Here is a 6274-nt window from a genome sequence, read left to right on the forward strand (position 1 = left end):
CCTACATAATCAAATAGTCATATTTTATATGTGGTAGCCATTTTGTATGCATTGAGCCAGCAGTTATGAAGGTTTTCAGAGACAGCGAGCATACCGAGCTCTCTGCCAGTTTTTGGGCTTATTCAAAGCTCTTCAGTAACTATCTAAACTCTTATTCTGGAAAATTCTATGAATTTACAAACAGATATAAAAACTTAAAACTACCAAGTTTTACCAATTCTAGAAGCGAACCGCAAAGTAGGTCAAATACATTTAAGTAACCCTTACTATAAAAGAGCTGTGTCTGTTTGCCTCTCCAAAGCCAAAGTTTGATATTATGAATAAAGATTTCTTTCAAGGGTATTCGAACTACCAACTTTCAGCTTGGCAGATTAACACTCTACCACCTGCACCAATTAGCTCACATGCTGCCTTTTGGAATAATTGCGGAGCTACTTAATCTAACTGATGTGTTCTCCTGGCTCACCTGACTACTAGGGGCCTAGTTTGTATAATTTTGTAGTTTGGTATCGTTTGGTAGCCATTAAGGAAACCAATACTTGCATTACGCCTATTATACATATAATTAAACTATGTCTAAGCTATAAATATATTTGTGGTAGCTTCCTTTAGTCACTGGGAATTTTCTCTAAAGCTTGGTGACTGTCAGAAAATTCTAGCCTCGTTTAAAAAGTACAGTTTGCTTATAAATCTAAAAAATACATAAAATATTTGAGGGATCCTTCCTAATTAATCTTTAACACTTCTTTTACTAACAAATTATATTAAAATCATAAAACATTTTTGAAAAAATATTGTAGGGCTTTTATTAAAATCTTGTTCAAATAATTTACAACGAAAGCATAGGCATAGACGAATGTGTGTTGTCAAAAGCTCATGAGTATTATGATGATATGCGGCTTGATACGCTTGCCTGCCCATGTATACATAATATAATTAATTAAAACTTTTAAGCCAGACTATGTTTAAAAATATATTATTCTGACTCTAAGTATTAAAACCGGCAAAAAAAATTTTAAAAGCAATTTTTTTCATAGCCAGCCACACCCAACTCGTAAAACGTAATTGTTAATGAAATGCTTTACTGGCCAATTGGATAATTGTTCATATGTTAGGGTAATATACGGTGGTCATATGTTAGGATCATATAATGCAAATAAGCATGGCAATTTTTAACAACACGAAAGGATCAGCAAATTGAAATATTCCAACTCTCTCAATAGTTTTATTTCAAATCCTTGAAGTAATGTTTTTCAATAGCTCTGTACCACTTTCTATCCACTCCAGAGTGTACACACATACACTTCACAATATCATCTTAGGAGAGTACACACATACACTTCACAATATCCACTTAAGATTGTACACACATATACTTCAGCAAATATGCTGGCAGAATAAAGATGCATAATGCTGCAAATTGAAAGCACTAGCCAGTATCAATAACGGGAGTGACAGGCACCCGTGCAACTAGTGATGTTATTTCGGCACATATTTTTCTTTTGAGTGTTTTAACCGTGATTAAGTTTTCTTGATCTTAATTTTTTCTGACAAAATTTACTAAATTTTTTGCAAACTTTTCTATAAGGAACTGAAGAAGCTATGCTTTTCTCAGAAGAATGAGTAAGCAAATTTGCAATGATGCTCATCTACGAAAGAGACATCTGCGTGGTTGGTTGGCTTCACCAACATTTCTTCTGCTTGGGAGCATATCCTTGAAATACTTTGAAGTGTATTTTGTGGCATGCATCTGTTTAATATCTTAATCAGCCATAACCGACGGTGAGAACTCAACTGCGAAGCGCACACTAGGACATCCGTAAAACCTCCTATTACATTTCCGTAGTTCATTCAGTCAAAAGCTGTTCTATGCATGGCTGGTTAGCAAATGAGTGAAGGCTTACAAGTTATGAACAGCAGAAGAAAAATCATTAATCACTTTGACAATGATATGAAGAGAAATTAAAGTCATATTGCTTCTGGAACCAGTGAGGTTCTCGAAAATCTTGTCTTGACGCAGTGGTGTCAAAAAACAGGATCTGGTCACCATCCAAATTTCCAAAATGTACATTGCCTATAAAATTCAGAGAAATCTGATTTAGATGTAGTTACAGACACCAAAATCCTAAATTGAATTGTGTGTCCTGATAGTTCACTCTCAGTTTGGGCTGGTCTTGGAAAGGGTACCATGACCAGAACTTTCTGATAGTAAACTGTACAGTCCTGAAACTGAGAGCTTGACAGTTCTAAACGCTAAAATATGCATACTGAGTCAGTGTAATGTTTAGCTAATAACTTTTTTTACTCTAACATGAACTAAAATAACAACTAGTACGCTGCCGGTCTTGTGTGCCACATGAGATCATCATGTGTAACCAGTATGTGTGTAGTTATTCCCAAACATGGCATGATGACGGAGTGGTGCAATGGCTAGCCTGCTGGTCCACTCAGATGTATATCTGAGTCACAATTTCTGTGAGAGACAATTTTCTTCCAAAAGCTCTAAGTGTGGCTTCGAACGGATGGACAAACCCGGTTCTTATTATAGTAAGAATCGCTGTGTTACAGAAGGACCAGATTGTTACGGACCAGACTGGCGCCATGCGGAAGCCGTCAGCCAATTGGCGGATGCCGGAATCAGCATACTACTAGTGAGTCACTCCATTGAAAAGGTGGTGTGGGATGTTGCTCTTTAATTTGCAAGGCAGCATTGTCGATCATTTTCATTTGTAGTCACGATTGATAGGCTATAAAAATGCGTGAAATCAAAAGGAAGAAATATACCAGCACTATGTTAAGGTGATAAAAAGATGCTAAGGTGTTGGAACAGCCATTATATAATCGTTACTACTGTATAAGCTGTGTCTGTGCACCTGTACAAAGGAGTGGTTAGACGCTGGAAAAAAGATTGCATCATGCAAGGTTTGAACTCACAACTTTCAGCATGGGGAACAACACTATAACAGTTACACCGACCAACTGGATACTGGAATAATTGTGGAGATCATCGAATATTGGTTCTCCGTGTTTCCTCGGCACACCTGACTGCCAGGGTATTAATCTTTCCTATACTAAGCTACACGTCTCTCCAAGGTCATGGTTAGAGGTTGAGATAAAGGATTGCTTCTGATAGGATTCAAACCTACATGTACGACAAACAGCTTAACAGCCTATGACCCAAACGCTTGCCCTAATTGTCCGCCTTCCAGCTGTAAAGAATATTTGCACACATACTTATTCTCTGTGCTTTATATGCCCCTTTGACAATCTGTCATGGTACACTAGACCGCTAGAAGCTAAGATAATAGTTTCAATAATGAAAATAGCTCGAAGTCATTGACTAAAAATTTAATACTAGCTCATGACATGTTAGTTGCATGGTTCGAGAGTTGCGAGTTAACTGTTAACTGTCTCTGTTTTTGTAAACTAAAAGAGATGAGAAACATATGGTAAATGCTATTAAAGGTTAATTTAATAAACTCGTAGATCCGCCTTAAAATGAAACATAAAATGGTAATGAGTGCAGCTGCTAATCAAAATCTATTGCGACACCACAAGACTGCATATTACTGGACATTTCACAGCTGTGACTATTCCTACTACTAGTAAGGTAAACAGTAGCTAGAAAGCTTTCTACCTTACTTGGTTGTCCATTTAGCAAATCAGGGTATCCATACAAAAAGGGAATAAATCTTTACTATAATAATAATGATAATAATAATAATACGGAAGGTGAAGACCAAAGTGATACCAATAGTAATTGGTGCACTTGGAACAATATAAATGAAGCATATAGCATACCTGGCCGAGGTAGGAGTAAACATGTCTTTTGGGACTATACAGAAGACAGCCATCTTAGGAACAGCTCACATATTGAGGAAAGTCCTCTCTTAGTAGAATTGAGGATGATGTTGGATCCTTTGGCCTCTTGTTAAGGCCCGGACTCAACACGGACTAAAACCAATTACCTACCACTAAACCACTGTGAAGAAAAACTATAATAATAATAATAATCGTAATCTATATATATTATAGATTAGGATTATTATTATATATAATAATATATACATAATAATATATAATATATACATAATAAAATATATATATATAGATATATATATTTAATATATGTATGATAATATATAATATTATTATATATTATTATATAGCTATTCTCTATGCTTTGTTTGCCCACCTGATGATCTCTCTTAGCGCACTGTGCAACCAGGGTGGATTAGTGTGGATTATTTGGGAATTGAACTACAAGTTAATTTCATGAATATATCTTTACTATAACGAGAGCCATGTACGTGAATCTTTTTGTCTGAAACCATAGTTGGAGGTCAAGAAAAAAATTGCCTCCAACAAGATTTGAACCTTTACCATTCAGCTTCACTACCTGGCACACTACCACCTGTGCGAGTCACTCACATTTGAGTGTGTCTGAATTCTTGTGCATGTAGTTATCCTCTGTACTCATGGCACGCAGACTGCCAGGGCACTAGTGCATATAAAATGAGATACAAGTAAATTAAGTACATGTAATTTGTTAACAATAAAATAATAGAATATAGAATTTCACACCGGCGTGATTAGCATACCCTTTTATGAGCGTCTTTACTAGGTCAAGCATTGCGACACCTCATTGGCTAAACCCTGTTTATAATGCTACACTTTTATATTAGAACTCAGTTGGAAATAATGTGCCCTCAATTACGAAACATTGTTTTTCAGCGCAGAGCCAGTGCAGATATAATACAATATCTAAAAACTAATGACTATTTATTAAGATGTTTGGAAGGAAACGTTTGCACATAATTCAAATATCTGTAGCGACCAATGCGTTGGTTTCCAGAAGCATTGTTGGGTCGAGCTACCGTTTAACATAGTTATGTTTAATAAATCACAATAATTTACCTTTTAATTAAATCTATAATTTGCATAATGATATAATTATATTGATGAGATGGTTAATTATAATATATTACGGAAATTTTATGCATGTTTTATTTTATGTTGAATACTGAATTGCTATTTACAAGAAATATTGTATTTAATGTTCAGTTAGAAGTGATTTATTTTGTTTCGATCTTTGCTAGCGGTACAAGTTGTATCGGGTTTAATTTTAGAGAATTGCCATTCTTTTTTATTAGCACGGACTGTAGCTCAACTCAACACTACCAAACTCTTTACTACAGCAAAAGCAGTGTTTGTTTATCTGTTTGTTTGTCTGTTTGTCTGTTTGTTTGTCTGTCTGTTTATCTGTTTGTTTATCTGTTTGTTTGTCTGTTTGTTTGTCTGTTTGTCTGTTTGTTTGTCTGTTTGTTTGTCTGTTTGTCTGTTTGTTTGTTTTTTTTGTTTGTCAGTTTGTTTGTCTGTTTGTTTGTCTGTTTGTTTGTCTGTCCGAAGCCATACTTTGAAGTTAGGCAAGAAAATTAGAGCTGAGTCCCCCTGTCTGAATTTCTCAAAGCCTTGAACAGATGTTGAGAGAAAAGATTCTATTGTAAGGGATTCAAACTCTATTATTTGGCTTGGTGGTTAGGCAAGCTACCATCTGCACTACTAGATCAACATGCCACATTTAAAAATGATTATGCAGATTTTTATTACACATAAAGATTTCTCACGGCGTGCTAGTTTTAAACTAATCAAGTAGCTAAAACCAGTTGACCTCTAAAATGTTTTCAATAGTGCCAGAAGTATCAGGCCCGATTATGTCGTTTTGCTACTTAAATACATTTGTAACAGCTGATACACCGGTACCAACCAATGAGCAATGCTGCATAAAGCTCGAAATAGCATTGTAAATAGTTTGTATAGCATGGTCCATGGCACAGCAGTGCGCTGGTTCAATAACAAAGTGCTGATTTTTTTCAACAAGAGCAAGCCAAATATTTACCAACTGAGGCGCAAAACATTTTCTGTTAGAGTTAAAACTCTGACAATGGTCTCTTTGCTCATGTCTATGATGATTCATATCTGATCGCAGACATGAATATAGCATCATTGCGCATTTAGATTTTTTTAGGCAAGTTGTCTCTCCCCTCCTTTTTTTCCCCTTTCTCCTTTCTCTTCTCCTCTTTTCTCTCTCTCCCTCCTCTCTCTCTCCTGTCTCTCCCCTCCTTTCTCCTCTCTTTTTTCCCCTCTCTCTTTTCACTCCTCTCCTTTCTTCTCTCTCTCTCTCTCTCTCTCTCTCTCTCTCTCTCTCTCTCTCTCTCTCTCTCTCTCTCCCCCTTCTCTCCAATTTCTCCTCTCTCTTCCTCCTTTCTCCTCT

Source organism: Watersipora subatra, chromosome 5, assembly GCF_963576615.1.
Source record: "Watersipora subatra chromosome 5, tzWatSuba1.1, whole genome shotgun sequence".
Classification (NCBI taxonomy): domain Eukaryota; kingdom Metazoa; phylum Bryozoa; class Gymnolaemata; order Cheilostomatida; family Watersiporidae; genus Watersipora; species Watersipora subatra.